The sequence below is a fragment of the Pinus tabuliformis genome, chromosome 1_2, assembly GCF_031772625.1.
Source record: "Pinus tabuliformis cultivar Carrire ecotype Pingquan chromosome 1_2, CPIR1, whole genome shotgun sequence".
In the NCBI taxonomy this organism is placed as follows: Eukaryota; Viridiplantae; Streptophyta; class Pinopsida; order Pinales; family Pinaceae; genus Pinus; species Pinus tabuliformis.
In genome coordinates, this window is record NC_142298.1 from 399,074,495 (window position 1) to 399,096,296 (window position 21,802).

A 21,802-nucleotide genomic window follows, 5' to 3' on the forward strand; every position below is an offset into this window, starting at 1 on the left:
TAACCCATACAGAGACTTCTTTAACTTGCATGCCAGTTCTTTCTTACCCTTCACCGCAAAGCCTTCAGGTTGCTTCATGTAGATTTCCTCTTCCAAATCCCCGTGAAGAACTGTCTTCACATCCATCTGTTTTACCTCAAAATCAAAAGCAGCAGCAACAGATAAAAGTAATCTAATAGAAGTTACCTTGGAAACAGGAGAAAAAATATCACCAAAATCAATTCCCGACACTTGGGAATAACCTTTTGCTACCAACCGAGCTTTGTATTTCTCCACCTTTCCTTCTACATTTGTCTTCTTCTTGAACACCCATTTGTTGCCAATGGTTTTCCTTCCAGCCGGCAACTCCACCAGATCCCAAGCCTCATTTTTGTGCAAATATGCCATTTCATCGACCATGGCCTATTTCCAGAGTTTTCCATCCTCTGAATCCACTGCTTCCTTCACAGTTCTGGGATCATTATCAGTAACAGACAAAGCAAAATTTGAACTGAAATCAGATGGACTATACCTTTCTGGCTGCCTTCTTTCTTGAACTGATCTTCTCATAGTCGGAGTTTGTGGCTCTTCATCTTCTGATTCCTCCTCTGTTGCAGAGTCTGATTCTTCCTCCTTTGGCTCAAACTCTATCTTCTCAGGTTCCTTTGGTTGGACTTCATGTTGAATAACATCTTTTACGTCTCTGAAAAACACATCTCGGTTGTACACAACCTTCCGTGTGACTAGGTTCCAAAGCTTATAACCCTTTAAACCATCCTTATACCCAATAAAGATGCACTTTTCAGATTTACTATCCAACTTGGTTCGTTTCTCCTTTGGAACATGTACATATGCATCACATCCAAATACCCTTAGATGTGAAAGAGAGGGTTTCTTACCAGTCCATACTTCTTGTGGAGTCTTATCCTCCAACGCTAATGAAGGTGATCTGTTGATCAGGCATGCAGTATCCACCGCCTCTGCCCAGAATTCCTGTCCTAACCCGGCACCACTGAGCATGATTCTTGCCCTTTCCATCAACGTCTTGTTCATTCTTTCTGCGACTCCATTTTGCTGAGGTGTATATGGAGTAGTCTTCTGCCGTGCTATACCACACTTCTTACAAAATTCTTCAAATTCCTTGCTACAAAATTCTCCACCATTATCTGTCCTCAGCACCTTTATCTTCTTCTCTGTCTGATTTTCCACCAGAGCCTTAAATTCTTTAAACTTGTCAAAGACTTCAGATTTCTTCTTAAGAAAATATATCCATGTATTCCTTGAGAAGTCATCTATGAATGATACATAGTACATAGACTTACCCAGTGATGGAACCTTCACAGGTCCAAACACATCACTGTGCACAAGCTCTAATATCTGTTTCGTCCTCTTACCACCAGAGGGGAAACTCACCCGATTTTGCTTCCCATATACACAATTTTCACAGAAATCAAAATCCAGAGAGCTATTATTCATACCTTCTACCATACCTTTACCATGAAGTATTCGAAGGCCCTTCTCTCCAATATGTCCAAGCCTTTGATGCCACAACATGGTCTTCTCTCCAGAGACCACTAGATTCTCTACTCCATTTTCAGGAACCATAGAACTATTGCACCCATCAACAACAGTGCTACCTTGAATCTTGTACAGAGTTCCAATCCGAACTCCCCGCATTAATATCAGTGCTCCTCGAACCATCTTGCAGGTATCTTTCTCGAACACCGTCTTTACACCTGCATCATCCAACTTGCTTACAGAAATCAGATTTCTGGCCAATGTAGGAATATGTAGAACACCCGGAAGTGTTCTAACCCTTCCACCTTGCAACTTCAACTTTACTTTTCCCCGACCAATGATTCTAGCCTTCCTATCATCTCCTAAGAAGACATCACCACCATCGTATTTCTCATACTCGCAGAACCACTCTCTATGGGGAGAGAAGTGAATGGATGCACTTGAGTCAATCAACCATGCCTCATGATCTACATGTGTACTTGAAGAAGCCAAGTACACATCCCCACCTTCATCTGAGGTGGTTTTCGCCTCTGCAGAAGGAGCATCATCAGATCCCTTTCCTTTATCAGGAGCTTTAGATTTAAAATCCCTTCTGAAGTGCCCTTCCTTTCCGCATTTCCAACACACCACCTTTGTAGGTTTTCCTGGAGATTTAGATCTCCCTCTAGATTTAGATCTCCCACTCGATGAATTATTTTTGTTTCTGTTCTGGGACCGTCCTCGTACAGACAAGGCATCACCATTCTGGTTGTCCATATTTTTCCGTCTCATCTCCTCCGTCAGCAAGGCTGAGACTATTTCATCAAACTGCAAAGCAGTTGCATTGCTACCTATTGCAATAACCAGACTATCCCACGAATCTGGTAGAGAACACAACAGACTGATGCACTTATCTTCATCTGAAATTTTAATATCAATAGATAATAACTGACTTACCATAGTATTAAACGCATTCAGATGCTCTATCACCGAGTCTCCATCTTTCATCCTCAAGTTATACAGCTTTTTCCGCAGGAACAATTTATTCACCAGAGACTTAGATTGGTACAAAGTCCCTAACTTGACCCACAAAGCCTTTGCCGTAGCTTCCCCTGATACATTTAGCAATACTGAATCCGAGACACACAATCGTATTGTGCTCTTTTCCTTCCGATCCAACTTCTTCCATTCTTCATCGGTCACTCCTGATGGTTTAGTACCCGGATCTACCGCGATCCACTGATCTTTATCCACCAACAGATCCTCCATCTTGAGTTTCCACAACTCAAAATTCTGACCATTGAACTTCTCAATCTCTATCTTTCCACTGCTCGCCATCTTCTTTCACCACCAGAATCGATCTCGCAGATCTCCCACTGAACAGGGTCTACCACAGGCCCGAGCGAAACCCCTCAGCAACAAAGGCATCCCCTTGAAGCCAAAACAGCTCTGATACCAAATGTAGGTTTTAACCCTGTACAGAAATTACCTGCATACGAATTCTTAAACAAAGAAAATAAACAATGCCAGAGCATAACCCATAAAACACATATGCACAGAGATTTTTCCCTGGATCCCAAAACCGGGACTACTAGCTTGATTTTTTCATTATGTTCCTTTCAATGTTACAATACATATTTATACATGTCGAAGCATCCAATACCATGGACCGAAAACCATCGCGTCCAATACCATGGACCGAAAAACCATCGCGTCCAAAAAACATGTGCGAAAATCATGCACAAAACCATAGGTGGGTCCGCCCAACCTAACATATGGTCCAAAACCAAAATTTTCCGAGGCGCTGCCCTGGACCCCATAAAGTGGGGTTACGGGTGCCCTTCAAACCCCCTATTAACTACGTGGAAAGAATATAACACAATCCAACAGAATTAAATTGGGAATAAAATTGTAATTCCACATGTCATAACAACTTGTATTAGTTAACTAAGTTAATTTGATTTAGTTGGCTCAATTAATTCAAGTTGAGGGTCTAATTAGAGTCATGTAGAATGTCTCCTAAAATTAGGAGCACTGGTTGAGTTTATTTTGAGTTGTAATTAATTAATTCAGTTTAACTGAGTTAAAGTCACTTAAACTAGTTCCAACTTATGGAGGAAGTAGTGGGAGGTCTAGTAGTGTGATGATGCCTACAGTCCAGTGGGGTGCTACCTACAGTCGAGTGTGGTGTTGCCTAAAGTACAGTGGGGTGTTGCCTGAAGTGCAGTGTGGTGCTTCATGAAGTACAATGGGGTGCTATCTAAAGTATAGTGTGGTGTTGCGTGAAGTGCAGTGTGGTGCTGCTTGAAGTGCATTGTGGTGCTTCTTGCAGTGATCAACCAGTAAACTGAAGATTCACTCATAATTAACTCGTGCATGCTAGATCATAGAAAGAGCCAGTTGAGATTGGAGTTCAAGCACAATGTACTATCTGTTGTATAATCATCCGAATTGTATAGATGGTGCATCCAATCATAGGAATGCCTATGAGTATTGCACAATCCATAATTGAGGAATTTTTCAATTAAATAGGGGATAATTCCTTGAGGAATAGCACAATGAAATAGGGACTTGGGAAAGCATAAAATTGGTTAAGTATTGGCCAAAGATTATCTAGGAAGTAGTGAGACAGATAGAGATAATGCAAAGGTTGCTCGGGCTTGAGAAAAGCATTGTAATCTTCTCATATTTTTTGACTAATGCAATATACATATAGCATGGATTTTTAGCTGTGGCTTTCCCCAGGAAATCACTATGTTATGTGTTGATTGAATTCTTTCTCTTGTATGTTGCGTGGTTTCATGATCATTTAACTGTTTCCGCTGATGAGTAGAGTATATTCAAGTCATTTGTTTTAACATATTACAATTAACAGTCTGAATCTACAAGGAATTTCCACAATCACTTAACAGAGGAATGTGGCCAGATCCATTTTTGTTTGGTCGTTTTACCAAGAGGCTCATGTCCAAGATCCATTGGTGTTTGATCGATGAAAAAATCCTAGTGGCCAAGTATTTCCATTGTTCATTTGTGTTCGATGATGGAAGCCATTGAGAGTGATTCACTATTATTTGATTGTTGAGAAGAGGGTTGTATCCAAACTCCGCCATTTTATAGTTTATGTCATTGGATAATAACTGAGCTCCATCAGTTATTACATATACATTGAAGGCCAATTTGAAAGAGGAAAAGGCGTAATATATTGTCGACAAAGGGTGACGATCGAGTTCCATCATTATATGATTGGGATTGTTGGCGGGAAAGTTCCATTACTATCTAGAAAATATATAACCATGTTTAAGCTTCACCATTTATACTATGGTGCATTTCCATTAGAGCCATTATTTATTCAGGCCAAGCTTTGGTCTAATTGAGTTTCTTTATTGGTGATAATGGAGGTTGAGCCCTACCACATTTTGATTTGACAAACTTGATAATTGAGTGGTTTTATTGGATGTTGGAGGGTCATGGGGTTGGACCCCACTCCTCTCGATTGGGTTATCATATTGGTGATTTTGGTAGATGATATAACAAGTAACGACATAGAGTGAAGTTGGTAGTGGGTTTGTATAACATAGCCTATGTCATTGGTTCAAACCTTAACAATCATCAGGGAAAAAAATTATTTTTTATTTACACCCAAAACTTATATTTTGTTGAGTGATTAAGAATCTAAAATTGTACATTTTGTAGAATATTGCAGGGAATTGGCCATTTTAGAACGCACCCTAAAAGGGTCATTCTATAGAATATTTAATTTAATATTTGATTTTATATAGTTTTTGGGGGTTTCTGGGATCATTTCTAAGCCAAATTGGATTTTGAAAGAAGCATGATGATCAAGGCCTTGTGGTGAACACCTCTAAAATAAAAAAATATTTAATGATGTATTTTTGATGATCAAAATCATTATAATGTGTCTTGGGAGCTAATGAGTAGGTTGCAATTGGTTTTGGGTACATGGAAATAATAGGTTTTGAGAAGGGTTTTATGTGACCATATTAATGAATAGGTTGGAACAGGGTATGGAAAAGATATCATAGGTTATTGAAAGAATTTTGATAGTAGCATTTTGTTCAGTTTGAATATTTTTACTAATTAAATAGAAAGTAGTTCCAGTTTGGAATGTTATGAAAATTATGTAACCACCCTTCCCATATCTACCCAGTTTCACCGGCCTTCTAGGGTAAACATGAGAGGAGGAGCTACTATGACATTAAAAAACCTCCTAGGTCCCATTAAGGAAGTGGAGTCAACTACAGAAGATAAAATGACATCTCACAACATCCTATAGGGGCTACAAGTCACTCAAAGGCTGAATAACTGCCCCAAGTGGCAAAAACTTGAGTTGGCCACCCTTTTCTTTGACCTGGGTCCTCAACTGCTCCCACAAGAAGCCCTTGATGTGGTTGGAAGCCTCCAACTACATGCACAAGACTGCATCCATGCGGTTGTAACCTAAAGTTTCTAGTTAAGAGAACGTGGTCCCAGATTCTTAGCCTAAATTCTAGGTCAACATCTAGACCACTACCCATAACTTAGTGAGACCTTTCAAAATGATAAATTACATCAAGAAAAAATCATTCATACAAAAATTGATCAAATACTTGACCTAACCAGGCCTCACCGTGATAGTACTTTTGTCAAACATATGGAAAACATGTAATCTACAAGTCATTAATGCATATTTAAACATAGGGGTATGATACTTATCGAAGAATCATAAATAAGGTCTATTTCGCTCTCATAATAGTTGCAATAACATTTATTAGTACTGCATTCATTAACTATTCATCAACAAATCAGTACACATCAAGAACCATAACCATTATACTTCATATAACCAGTAAATGAACAACATATACACCATGATAAAATAACCATCAAAGCCACATAATAACTAGTACAATTACTTATGTAAAAACAAGAGGAAAAGGGATCTTATTAACATATGCAAAATCAAGCCAAGTTAGAGACTTCGATGTACCATTTAACCATAGATTGGGTTGAACTAAATCTCTCTTTCAGTCAATCAACCCCGCACCATATTCCAAGAGTGAATGTTGGATCTCATGGAATCAACCAAACAAAACCAAAATAGGGCTTCTAGAGGCCAAACCACCTCAACTATCAACTAATGATTCCAAATCTCAGTCGAACACCACTGAAACCAACCAGATCGGTCTCTACCCAAGTTGTCTAGGGCTCCAGAGTGTTTGTCCCAACCGCAACTCCATGAACTGATAACTCAACTCACAACCTTCCAAGGCTCCAGAGCATTTTTCCAACCAAGGTTCCAGGACTAGTAACTCAACCCACAAAGGCATCAAGAGAATTTGTCCAACCAAGGCTCCAAGACTAGTAGCTCAACCCAAGTTGTTCCAGGGCTCCAGACAATTTGTTCCAAACAATGACTCTAGGAACTAGTAAGTCAACCCACATGCATAAGGAGCCTGAGCACCAATGAGAAACAACAAGTGGAAAAACCCACAACACCATGGTTATCCAGAAAATGGAAAGACTAGGAAAAACCATTTTCAATCGAGGAAATCCTCCATGTCAATGAAAAATCATAACCAAAAACCACTTTCTTATACCATGCATGCTAAAAATAGCAAGGAAATCATACATGCAACTTGACACGTGCAAAGAAATCCCACATTAGTTTTTGATCTTGTTTTTCTTGTTGTAACATGCTTTATTTTTTATAAGTTAGTTTTTATTTTATAAAAGAGGGTATTGAAAAATAAAGAAAAAAATGAAATGAAAAAATAGAAAAAAAGAAGAGAGAGATGAAATAGAACCCCAACAAAAGAATATCGAAAGATTTGTATAAGTGTGCTTGTTTAAATGCCACTTCATGAATAAATTTCATTTGTAATAAATAAAGGTTTGTGTGCAGCTTGTTTTTATGCCACAACCTTTTCTTCTGATCTGAATCAAACCGTTTAATCTTGATCAGATCATTTAAATTTTTGTTCTAGATTAGAGAATAAGTTCAACCAAACAGTGTAATCTTGGTTGAACATTAGAAATTAGGTTAGATTAGAACAAATAAAAGGCCTAATATGCTTAAAAATTGGCCAAATTTATTTTATATTAGGTTTAGATTAGTCAAATCATTGTAGTATTTTATTTTCAAAGATGTACGAAAAGAAAACACTTAAGACTATGGATGAAACAAAGTATCAACAATATAAATGGTTGCTAAACATTGTAGATCTGCAGCAACTGATAGAAACAAACCTTCCAAAGTCCTGATCTATGCCATAATCATAGTTAAACAACAAAAGTAAACAATAATAACTCCAATCATCCAATGGCAACCAGATATACAAAGAATAGATTTTATTATAACACCTTTGAAGGGAACAAATAAATGTTGCCAATCCCCCTCTATGGGATGAGTTCTTGGCTATCCTTACATGTTTTCAACTTTTTGATAGAGTCTCTCTCCTCTATAATGTGTAAACCCAACAAATAAAACGTTTGAGCTCAATGGAACTCAAATGGAAGAAAAGTGGTGTGCGACAAAGAAAATAATCAAAGTTACAACAGTGAGTGCAACAATGAAATTAATAAAAAGTGAATAATGAATAGAAAACCCTTCTATTTATAACAAAATATTGAGCTATCCTCGAATAATGAGTAATAATAAAATATTATTAACCCCATTCTTGGAATAACCAATTGGAATATTTTATTATATTTGGTTAGGATGGAAAAAGTATTTAAACTTTTATTTAGAAATAAAAATAAATAATTTATTTATTTATCATCTTAAGAAATTGGTTAAGGAATAATAAACAAATAAGGATTTATTTAATTATTCCTAAGGGATTTAGTCAAACTTGATAAAGAATAATAATTAATTATTGATTAATTAATTATTCTTAGAGAAAAATAATATAATGAATGATTTATCTGTTTATTTTTCATAACTGGGTCAAATATGAGAAGGAATATTAATTAAACAATGGTTTGATTAATTATTCCTAGAAGAAAATCAAATAAATAGCAATTTATTTAGTTATTCTTTATGGGTTTAATTATAAATGACTTAACAAAGGTGGTTTATGAAGTAATTTCTCACAGTGAAAGCAATTTTACTATGGTAAAATTGCCTTTACATGGTGTGCTTCGATCCATCTAGTAAATTATGCTAGATGATCAATTTTTTGGTGATAACACAAATAGTTTATTAGGGGCTGCTAGTCTAAACGCACCCTAGTTAGATTAATTTTTCATTAGTGTTTAGTTACCTCGTTAAAAGGGCGATTAATCGTTGTAAATAAATATGTTTATAATTCTTTTTACCTAGAGTCATATGCAAAAAAATGTTTTGTCGGCAAGTGGTAAAGTTCAAGCATAGCTCGATGGTCATAGGCCTCCCCGCTCAAATTAATGGCGGGGAAGCCTCTTCGCACCCCCTCGCCATGAAACAGATAATGAAAAGGGGGGGGGGGGACAATGGTTTTACCTGCGCGGGCCCCTTGCATACGTGTCTCCTCATTAGCACTTCGCACCCCACTTGCTCCATTCCACTTACCACTACCCCCCCCTCTCCAAAATCCATTATCCACACTTCCCCTGCTTGCCGATACTGCGTCATATGCCTCCAATCTCTCCACGCCACGTGCCCTCACTCGTTATTGCCTATTCGTTCCCGTCATTAATTCCCTCCTTTTGCTGATCTTCCTTCTCGTTAATGCATTAAATTCCCAATTAGCAATCAACAACGACTTATATTGTAATGATAACCTAATCCAGTTATAAATATAAATCTCCCCTATTACAATATCCTTTCTTCCACTTCTCTTTCACGGTTTCTATTCTCCATTCCTTTTCTAACAAATTATCTATTGAGTCAAGTCTGCAATTGTAAGATTCCTCTCAGTATACCTTTACCACTTTTCTCCCATTCAGCATTTCAGCTCTGTTATATCATGACTCCCATGAAAAAGGACAAGCCTTTTACCATCTCCTCTACAAATTAGGAAACCCCAAAGGCTTCTAATGCCTTGGACTTGGACCATATCCCACTAGTTGATCAATACTTTAGAATTGCAGATACTGAATGTGAATTCGACATGTTCGAATTACACAACTAGCTGAAGTAGACTTACTTTGATTCAGAGGATGAAATAAACCCACGGGAATCCAATCTACCTCTATATATGTTTCCCCATATGTATTCCTTTCCTAATTTAGTTATCTGGTGCCAATCCAAATATAATCCCTTACATAGAATAGTATTAGCTCAGAATGGAGACATTCTGATAACTATCATTGCAGAAACCATAAACAAAATGTTTTTGATACCCAAGAGTGACTCCCTTAGATTTTTCTCCAGTGCAGCCTTAATCAACATATATCACAACTTGACCTTTCGTCAGAGAGCTTAAATATTTGAGATCTTTCTCCCTTAAGCTGTTGAACTCCCTAAGAAGAATCCTCCTTACCCAACATCTATGTTCCCTCAAAGAGCTAAGCACGTCATTTCCCTTCCGTCAGAGAGCTCAAATATTTGAGATATTTCTCCCTTAAGATGTTGAACTCCCTAAGAAGAATCCTCCTTACCCAACATTTATGTTCCTTGAAAGAGCTAAGCACATCATTTCCCTAATTTCTTGCTTGTTAGGCTACCAATCAGACCAGTGGGTAGATGAAGCTATCCTAGGCTATTTGTCCATATTTTCTAAAGAAAACAAGCCTACCTTCATGTATAACTACAATCAATTTTTGGCTGAAGATATGCATGAGAAATTGATGAACCTCACTACTAAAGGAGTGTTTAAATACTCCTCTATCCTATTTCATATGTTTATTTTTCAGCGGGGAGAGAGGTTTCCTATTGTTTTGCACAAGCAGGATAATTAGTAAGAGAATTAAGCAGTTATTCACTAGACCTCATTGATTAGAAAGAACTCAACTCAGTTCATATTTTCAAACTTCATAGACTATTCCATTCATCCATTTACACATCTTCTCAGCAGTCAGAGTGAACCCAGGATCAACATAGAAATCAAAAGGATCCTGCACCTCAGTGATCAAGTCAGAATAGGAGAATGGTATCTCTACCAGAACTACACATAGATCAGAGTATATGGATGCAATTTAGCTCCATATAAGTTACCAAAATATGTTCCAATGTGAATATTCTCTCTGGAATATGTCAGGAAAATGATGAATATGGATGAGCTTCATTTCATCTCAGGGAAGAGGAGATCATATTTCAAGATAAAAGCACAGGTTGGATCATGCATTTGTAACAACAGATTAGTTGGTTTAGAGGCAGATGCTATATCGAAACAGATGGGTTTCCAACACATATTCACCTGATCTTATGATCCATTCAACATTATTTCAGACTTGAGGGTGGAACCCAAAACCACTCCTTATAATCATACACCTAGGCCAGAGATTGAGAAGTTCAGAAATCAAGAACGATGGGAAGAGAATACTCTTCAAGAAGCATAAGAACATGTTTTACCTCCTACTCTTCAAAATCCTACTTCTCAAACTAATCATGACAAGAGGCCTAAGGAAGGATCATCATCATCAACAATTGGGGAAAAGGAATTCATCCACTATCATAAGAAATCAAGGATTGAATTAAAGGGAACTACAATTAATACTACTACTCAGGGTCAGAAGGAGCCTATCATCATAAATTTGGATGATTCACAGGATTTTGTAGGGACAGAAGGACATATAATTACTACTCCTTCTTCTTCTACTTCACAAAATTTGCTAGAAATTACTCAATTTGGAGGAGCAAGTGAAACAGAGGAGTCAATTGTCTTCACTAACATCCTTGAAATCAAGCAGAAGAATGAATCTTTGAAAGCTAATGTTTATTCATAGTTTTGGAGGCAGACTTCCACTTCACAACATAGGTTGTTGATAGCGTTTGACAACGAGAAGGGAAAAATGTAAATGGCCTTTCTACAGGCTCAATTTCCTTTTCCTAAAGGTTCTTCTGATTACAAGAAAATTGTATTTACATTTGATGCTAACTAGATACATCCAATTGATCAAATGGACATGCATAAGCAGTCTAGTGAGATGCTTTTCTCAACCATGACCAACACTGCTATGGCATTGTCAAAGCTTAAAACTACTTTATCAAATGTGTAGTCACAATTAAAGATTGAGAAGATGTCATCTGTAGCTAAGGAAAATAGGTTTAAGTCATTGGAGGACTTAGTAATTAAAATTGGATATGACCCTACTGATGTCTAAGCTGCTAAAGATATTATCAGAAATAAGAACACATATATTGCATTATTGAGAAAATAGTTGAATCTGCCTTCTACAGAGGACCCCTAGACCAAGGAGATAATAGAAAATGAACAACACAAGGAAGAAATGCTCAAACTGATAATTGAGAAGAATGTACATATAAAAACTATGGAGGAGCAGATTGAGAAATTTCTTAAGGAAAAAGAGAAATTTACTTAGTTAGCTAAGCTCCCATCACATCTATTCCTATTCTAGTGTCCAAAACAACAGGGAAATCTACATCGACATCATAGGATTTGAACAAACTCTCATTGGAGCTCACTCACAAGAAGCAAGAGAATGAAAGACCTCATAATAAATTCAAGAATTTGGAAGCTCGTAAAATAAAGAATGATAGTTTGCCTGTTGAGGAAATGCATAAAACAAACCGGTTGAATAAAAGAATTGAAGAGTTACAGAGTCATTCATTGATGGCTCAGACCTTGGCACAAGCCAATGTAAGCATATGGGTAGATATCAGTCAGGCCATAACTAAAGTATGACCCTCCATTCAGATTATTTTCGAGCAGGATGAACTCATAAACAGATGTTAGGTAGCCAATGATGAAGTGAAGTAGCGTCTTAAAGATAAACCAAGTGAGGTTGCAGACATGATCAGATTTCTTAACTCAAAAACTAGGGCTGTGTTGGAGCAGATTCAAATTCTGGACATAACATAAACCATCTTGGAAATCAAGAAGGTGTTGCAGAAAAAGAACTTGATGACTCAGTTAGAAACTAAGTGTCAAACCTTGAATATTTATGTCCAAAGGTTTCACTTTAAATTTAATTTATTGAATCAGAGAGGATTGCAAGGGTTAGTGGCCCTGTGATGCAGGAAAGTGTTCCCTCTGCAGATAGAGGCAACCACTCTAGCCCTAGAGTGGGTCTAGTCACAAACAAGGATAGATCAACAATAGCTTTCCTTAAACAATCATAGTTGGAGGCCTAACTCAACTGGTGGTCGATGGAGTTCCGTTGCACTGCTCCAGCTTCTGCTTCCTTCTCCTAATGAGTAATCAACCTGAAACAAGGCAAAGGAAATACAAAAAAGCACGTAACCGGAACAACAATGATATATTTACTCACAAAGTCAAGAAGTCATGAGCTATCAAGTACATTACATACAAGACATAGGAAAACATCATTGATTGCATTAATTATGAAATAAGAGCAAGCTTACAACCAAAGTCTTGACGTCACAAGCCTTCTCAGAAGGGATCTAGCCAGCATGTTCCTCAAGCATTCACTCATTGAAGATGGATCTCCCAACATACAAGTCTCTCTCACTCACAAGTTTTACACAAGATTAAGGGAACTTCACAACCTTCCTCAAGCTATCAACAATCCCACACTTGTCACACTCACACCAGCTATCTAGCAAACTCACAAACACTAAGAGCACTCAGCAACCATTCCCAAGACTAAAAACTCCCAAACTAGCAGCACATAGCAATGGTGGGAGTTTAAATAGGAAAAGGAGTCTCCATGAAAGGTGGAAGAGTGAGCTTATCTCCAAGGAAGGTAGCACAAATGACGGAACAACCACGCCAGAGAAAGGAGGGCGACATAAACTAGGCCAACAACTAGTTCTGGAGTCATCTGGAAGGCCGACTATTGGAACAAATTCACCCAATCTGGATCATTGCAGGCACATAACTAGTCTTCCGCGCTGACATCGATATTGAATAACATAGCTAGTCAAATCATCGCTCAGGATTACAAGCGAGAGTGGCGCTGGCACATAAAATCCGACCATCGCGGGAATCAGGTGTACTTCCGCGATGGCAACGCTTCTGGACTGTTTTGGAGCACCCTTCAGCGTGTTTATTAAGCCAACAGACGCGATGAGGTAGAAACCTTTGGAAAAGTGGGTCATTTGGCAACATCAGAGAGCATTTGTCTAACATGAGCATGTAAGACTTGGACACATGACAAAGTAGGAAGACTGGAGTGAAGACAGTGACAAATTACTGTGTAACAGATTCCCCCTAAATTATGAAGCCCGAGAGAGAGGGAGGGGTGAAATGCTTTACAAAACTGACTGAGCTGGAACACCATATGGAAGAACCTGCACGCAAGTACAACTGATATCTCTGATAATGAAGTACATGTAGTCTAGGCATGGGCGCAACCATCCAAAATACATACGAAATAGGTCTGTGGTATGGACGCAGCCATCTAGCTAATGAGACCATGATGATGATAAAGGTATGGTCGTAGCCATCCATCAAGACTCAGGTATGGTCGCAGCCATCCATCAATGAGTCATGTAATCATAAACCAATCCACGCAGCCCAAACATGTGTAATCTGAGTTCGGGGTCTTGAACCCATCCAATCATAGTACAAATTCTAACATGCGAATAGATGTGCTGAGGTCGAGCATGATAGAAAATTGCTTGATTATCGGTCAATGATGGAAACCATTAACAAGCGCGAGAGAAACCACCAATAATTCAAATGGTCCTCAAGGTACTACCTAGCACAATCCACGAAGTGTGAAGAAGGAGTTGGAGTCGAACACTCTTGGAATCACCCAATCGACGACCAATGATGAAAGTCGACCGTCAGGTGTGAAGAACTTGCCATTGAGGCATGCAAGCTCTAAGGTACCAAAGGGAATCTCTAGATCAATCTCCTGGATAATGAGTTAATATCGACAGGAGACGACCCGTCGTAGGAGGGCCATAATGTTTCCCCCATCAACGACACGAGATAAGGAAAAAGAGGCAGATGGCGAAATAGAGTATCAGAGAAGAAGGCGAGGGTGTAAACTGCAAAAGGATTATACTCTTGAACATGTCGGCGACACGACTCCGGAGGGTGGCAACATTCAGGAACCAAGGGATCAGAGGCTCAAAGGAGATGGCATGAATCGAATGGAATGAGGCTAGAATGATAACCCAAACCCGCGGAAGGCCAAATGATGATGTATGGATGTCCCAACCCGACAAGAAGAAAAAGTGTCGATGTTCAAGAGTGACTAGCTATCATAGACAGTCAATGATAAACCTATTGTTGAGTCCAACCTAGTAATAGTTTAACGAGCCCTAGGAAGGAAAAGCTCGAGTCTCGTTATTGTGACGAGTCCAATGTCGTCAGGGTTTAACAATTCTGACATAGGTAAAACTCAGAGTCTTTTTCATGTTTAAAGAGTTTGAAAAAGACACAGAAAAGAAAACTCCAGGGGGGTCCTTTTTCATAGAGTTGTGTCTCTCGAGCCCGAAAAAGTATAAAACGATACTCGAAAGAACCGCCCGACCATTACGATCGAGGAGTAATTTTCGTAACTAGTGACTTCGACCCGAAAAAGTAGAAAAGTGGTCGGAAGCACGTCATTTTATAACCAATAACGAGCTTGAAACGACAAAAGGCCCAGCAATCATTTTTTGTTTAAACGGTAGGAAAAGAGCTTAAAGGTGACCGCCTCTCATTTCTTTTAACGAGCCAAGAGGAAAAATTGACCATCTTTTCATTTTTCAAGTCGGAAAAGAGCTTAAAGACGACTTTTCGGGATCAAGTGTTCACAAAGCTGGCATAATTCCACTACGTCACACGTAAACCCATTCGAGATAATATGAACAATATACATAAAAACATAGGTAAAAACCATATTTTGACTATCCATATGGCAAAACAATGAGAAAAAACCCACATTTATAAAATATAATTTTTAATTTCCAAAAATTACTATAAAAAGGGGTTAATCCAACCATTTTTACCATAGTTACTGTTCATTGCACTATGGAGCACTTTGGAGCACTGAAGTTGGCGAGCTAAATTTGGCTTCAATTGTCCATCATTCTCCCCGAAACTTGTTCCAGGTAAGTAGTCCTTGTCCTGTGCTTCAATTCCATACCTTTTTCATGCATTTTGAACGTTTAAATGTGTTAATTTGGGCGGTTTTTTGAACCGAGTTCTACCGCTCGGTAATCGCGGCTATGGCCTTCGGGTCCGCGATGACCGAAAAAATTGACACATAGCGCGCTCTGGTCATCGCGGAAAAGTGGTGTACTTCCACGATGAGCGTGAAAAAAATGAACTAGAGACCTCGTGTCATCGCATCTGTTTTTAAGAAAGACGCGATGACGACGTGAACTTATGGTTTTTGCAAATTACGCATCAAATTTCGATGAACGAAGTGCTATTCCAAGTTTTCTCCTCATGCAGGTGACAATGGCGTTCGTTTGGCAAGAGCGGACACATGATGACAATGATATAGAAGCTTTCGCCGATGTGGGGTGCCAAAATGCATTACGAGCATGTGGATTGCTCAAATTCTTCCTAACTCGCATCTCCAATCACAACCTAATTTGTTGGAGCTACTGATTAGAGCCTGGAATCCCACAAATGGGAAATTCATCATCCAAGGTTGGGATATCGATTTTGACGCTACAGACATATATTTTTTTACCAGGCTGTCCCGTCGAGGTGAGAGGCCCATTCTGGAGGGGCAGCGACCTGGGGGTGATTCCTTAGAGACAATGATGGCTCAAGTGTGCCCATGGGCACGCAAGACGAGGAGTGGGAAGGTGGCAATCCCAACAGTGGACGATGTAGTCCTTCGTGCTATGCTTTTCATGGTGACACGGGCAGTGGGCTCCCAAGCCCAATATGAGGCTTCGAAGACCTAACTCCGGCTGGCTCTCGAGTGTCTCAATCCCACCATGTTTAACTGGGCAGAGACGGTGACGACGAACATGAAGAGGCAACTCACCAACTATCGTCGAGGAGAGATGAATCAGTTTGGTTATGGATCCGTCTTAGTCCCGCTCATGCTAGAGCGGGTGCCAACACTGTAGTTACAGGACATGGATTTGGATTTACCCAGGCCACGTGAGACAAGGGCCACACGATGGGCTCCGGTGGTGTGGGGGACATTGTTCTGAGAGTGGCTAGAGCACTAGATGATCCTCGTGGAGGATTAGCCATATGCCGGCATGGACTTCCGCGGAGATCCTGACATGTAGCTGCCCGCTGGAGAGCAGTGGGATGATGGTGGTAAGACACTTGATCATACATTTTTTCATTTTTATTTTTATGATGTTTTTTTATTTTTTCATGTATATGTCCTAATGATGAATGCTATGGTATGCAGATGTAGGACCAGTGAGACCCGTCGGGCTAGCTCCAGAGGTGCGGAGGGATGCGCAGGGCATTGCAGCACTAGCCTTGGCTCCTCCAACTGATGATACGATGGAGACAGTGATTCAGAACCTTGAGGGCCTGTTAGCAGGGATTCCAGATTACATGGGGATCGAGGAGGTCCCCAGAGCGTCCCAGATCCACACAGTAGGAGTGGAACCCAGGATGCACCGCCTGTTGAGGCGGGTGACACGAGCGGCGGTGTACTATAGGGAGCACAACCCACCGCAGTAGACACCTAGGTTTTTATTTCCTATTGGTGATTTTTTGAGAGACATGTGTCTCAGATGTATGGAGAACACAGACTCTATTTGGACATGTACACTTATTTTTGAGCGCCTTGGTGCGCCACACGATATATATATATATATATATATATATATATATATATATATATATATATATATATATATATATATATATACATATTCCTATGGTCTATTATTGTGCTTTGCATGCTTCTTGTATGATGTTTTGATTACATGTTACGCAAATGTCTGTCCAATACATGATTAGCCAATGCATCAGATAACGTGTTTAATTGTTGTGGACTATGCTGATATGTAATGAAATCAAAATCCCTCTCTAACAATTTAACACGTAAATACAACCTTAAAATCCAATGGTCTCTGACGGAATATCGCCCATTGAGCTGGTTGACGACAAGTTGAGAGTCTAGGTTCATAACCAATGCATGAATACCGAGATTAATCGCCTAGGCCAGTAACTCAATCACAACACTATATTTAGTGACATTGTTTGTGGTACAACCTAAACAAACACCTTGAAGGTCTATCAATTCACCGTGAGGATTGTAGATCACCCACGCCGCAGAGGACAAGTTGCGGGTAGTGCAGCAGGCACCATCGGCGAAACCAACGTAAGGTGCACCAGACATCTGCACAAGAAGCAAGAGACACAATAAGCGGCAATCACGCCTTCACACCAAGCCAAAAACATGAAAACACACACACAACACACCTACTAAAACACACGTATGTACAAACCAAAGTGCATGGAATTCACGTATAGTACTTTTTCAAGTAAAGCCCATTCCGGGGCTTATCGAGAGGATTCCCTTCATAATTAATTAGCTCATAGGCCCCTTTCTACAAAACTCTCTTTACAATCTAAGGCCCGTGCCACATGGGATCGAGTTTCCTTGCCCCCAGCTTATCATTCGCTTGATCGTAGAGCAGGAGTAAATCTCCTTCAACGAAAGAACGAGGATGGACAGTATGATCGAAGTGAGTTTTCACTCTCTTCTTCTGTGCTTCGATAGCTACAGAGGCTAATCGACGGGTCTCGTCCAGCTGTTCTAGGTAAAGAAGGTGTTCTTCTACCAGAGTAGTGTTGGGGAGTAATTCGACGGCCAATTTCAAAGAAGGGATCTCGCATTCGATTGGAAGGGTAGCCTCCAGTCTATAAACTAATTGAAATGGAGTGAAACTAGTGGCATCCTTCATAGAAGTTCGGTAGGCCCACAAGGTGGAGAACAACATCAAGTGCCAATTAGACTTGTGCATGCCAACGGTACGTTGAAGCATCGTAACTAGCACCTTGTTGACGGCTTCTACTTGGCCATTGGCCTAAGGATAGTATGTAGTCGAACTATCATGCCGCAAGTCTAGCTGGGTTGTTAGCTCAGTCATCCTGTGATTACGGAAATGCTTCCTGTGATCAGTGACGATAGCCTGAGGGACTCCGAACCGTGAAATAACATGATTAAACAAAAATTGCGCCGCTGTATGCCCGTCTTCAGATAATGTGGGCATCGCCTCGGCCCATTTTGTGAAGTAATCAACGACAACGATAATATACCCATGCCCCTCGGCCGAGCGAGGGTTACAGGTCGTATAATCAATGCCCCATTTTGTAAAAGGGCCGATGGTAACAACAGGCTGCAATGGAGTGGGAGGCGCACACATCTTCCGCTGGTAGATCTTGCACTCGTGACAAGAGTGGAAGGCAATAATGCAAGCCTTAAAGATGGAGGGCCAGAAATAACCGGTGCGGAGGATCTTTTGAGCAGTAGCATATCCGGACATGTGACCACCACAGGCGCCAGAATGACATTCATTCAAAAATCGCTCAGCTTCCTTGAATGTTAGGCATCGGCGAAGAACGGAGTCAGCGTCGAGACAGTACAGGGTATCCCCAATGATATGATAAGGTTGAGACTGATGACGAATCCATTGCCGAGCATCCTTAGAGACATCAGGATGAAAAGAGGACATCTGCAGATATACAATGATATCCCCGTACTAGGGATCGAGGATGCTAATTAGGAACAAAGTTTCGTCCGGGATATGGTCCTCTGATCGAGGGGGCGCAGTAGGAGATGGCAAAGAGCAAAGTAACTCAACAAAGACAAGGGATCTCTTAGACTTGGTGGTGGTAAATTCCAAGTCAAACTCTTGGAGGATGACGATCCATTTTGAGTACTTGCCCCCCAGCAGCTGATGTGACAGGATGTACATCATCGGGTTGCAATCGAAACCATTGTCGTAGTGCGCAGCAAGATCTAATGGCAGAAACGTTGGACGGCACAACAGTGGCCAATGCCAACTTCTCGACGTAAATGTATCGAGTTTCCGTATTTAGAAGATTGTGGTTGAGATAATATATGACATGCTCAGTGTCATCATCATCATCTTGAACGAGAACCATGCCAATAGTGGTATTGGTAGTGGCCAAATATAGAGTGTAGTCACTATGATAATTCAGAGGACGCAACAATGGAGCAGAAACAAGGAGACCCTTGAGACGCTCGAAGGACTCTTGAGCAACGACATCCCAATGAAATGGGATATCTCGCTTTAAGAACCGCGTGAAACCTTTAGCCACTTCGACATAGTTTGGAATGAATCGTCTTAAAAAAATTTCTTTGCCTTGCAAGCTCTGCAGTTGCTGTAAAGAAGCAGGGGGGGCAAGATTCAGAATAAACTCAACTTTAAGGGGATCCAAACGGATTTCCTCTCAGGAGACGATAAACCCGAGTAGTCTTCCTGACTCAACGCAGAAGACACACTTATGAGGATTAAGCCTAATGCGGTAGTGTCAACAGCGGAGAAAGATTTCGCGAAGATGAGCGGGATGGTCCTAACGCTTGGTTGAATGAGCTGGTAGATCATCCAAGTGCGGTTGTACAAGGTGTCGAATGTCATGGAATGCATAAGACATTGCATGTTGGAAGGTAGCACCAGCGTTCTTCAAACCAAAAGGGAGCTTTTTGTAGGCGAAAGTGCCCCACGAACAGATAAAGGTAGTCTTGTGCTGATTTGCAGGCGCAATATTGTTCTGGTTATACCCAGAAAAACCGTCCATGAATGAATACATTTCGCTCCCAGCACACTCATCAATGAGCTGGTTAATGAAGGGTGTGGGGAAGTTATCTTTGGGACAGGCCCAGTTAATATCACAATAATCAACACAGACTCGAATGGTACCTTGGTTTTTAGTCACAGGGACGATATTGGAGACCCAATCTATGAGTGGGATGGGGTAAATAAAACCAGCCTTAAGAAGCTTTTCAACTTCCTCTTTAATAGCCGCAGCCTTTCAGGGGTGTACGGGGCGTAAACGTTGGCGAACAGGCTTAGCACCCGAATACGTAGGTATCTCATGCACCACTATGCTAGGATCAATGCTAGACATTTCTTTGTAGGACCAAGCAAAGACATCACAGAATTCATGAAAAAGATCAGTATAAAGCTAAATTTCCTCCGGAGTACAAGATACTCCGACATGGATATGCTCGACAATCCCTGGTTTCACAAAGATGTCGATGGGTTGGGTCTACATGATGTTTCCCACATTTCCTTTAGAAGAAACTTGATAAACTTGAATGGGTGTCTGAAGGGGTTGGGATGGGAGACACGGATCAAACCGCTCGAGACAAGTAAGCATTTCCCGGTGGGAAGGGAGAAACAAGGAACGATGGTGATGATCAGACCAAGGGGGTTCCTCGAGAGACATGGTATCGATAATGGCTTCATCAGAAGGAAATATTTCCTTTAAAGGATCCGAAGAAGCATCATCTCCAAGCCAAGGGGAATGAGCGTACAAATCGAGAGCCCTGCTCAAAGGAGCAGGTTCAGAAGGTGGAGCTGATGCAAAAACAATTTTGATGTAGTTGAGCTCGGCAGAACTCAACGACATCTCATCGCCCCAAGATTCTACCTGATCAGCGGGGGGAAGGATCCACCGATCAGAGCGAACGAAAATCATATTGATAGAAGCGACGTTAGGAGGTGGGAGTGAAAAAACACCCATCAGGGCAGGATCTTTAAAAAGTCCAGCTCCCACACTCTCATATGGGATGGAGGTATGCTCCACAAAGGGCACGTTGCCTTTGAAAGAGGAGGCGAAGAAGGACAGCTGGTCTACTATGACGATCTTCCCCTGATGAGGGAAACGAATGACACGAAATAGAGATGAAGCCATGGCTCGCATGGCGTATGTCCAGCTACATCCCAGAATGAGGTTGTAGGTAAGATTGGCATCAACAACAACTTCTACTTTGACCGTCTTCCCTTCCAAAGTAATGGTCAAACGTTGGAGTATACCATAAGGGCGAGACTCTCTCCCATCAAAGGCTTCCAAGGTCGTAGGAGACTCGCTCAGAGTCGGAGAACTAATAGCCTTCCAACAGGCAACAGACATGATGCAAGTTGAAGCCCCTTCATCAATGACTATATGATGAATCGTTTTGGAATTGATGATGACCTATATGAGGAAGGCAATTTGGTGAGGTAGTCTCGGTATATGGCTCTCCAAGTCAAAATTAATCAGATCCGAGTCAGCTGGGTCTATGCCACCGATGGTTGATAGCAAGGACTTCCTCTGAGAGGGGTAGCTCTGGAATACTTCTAAAGTAGACATAGCTGATGGAG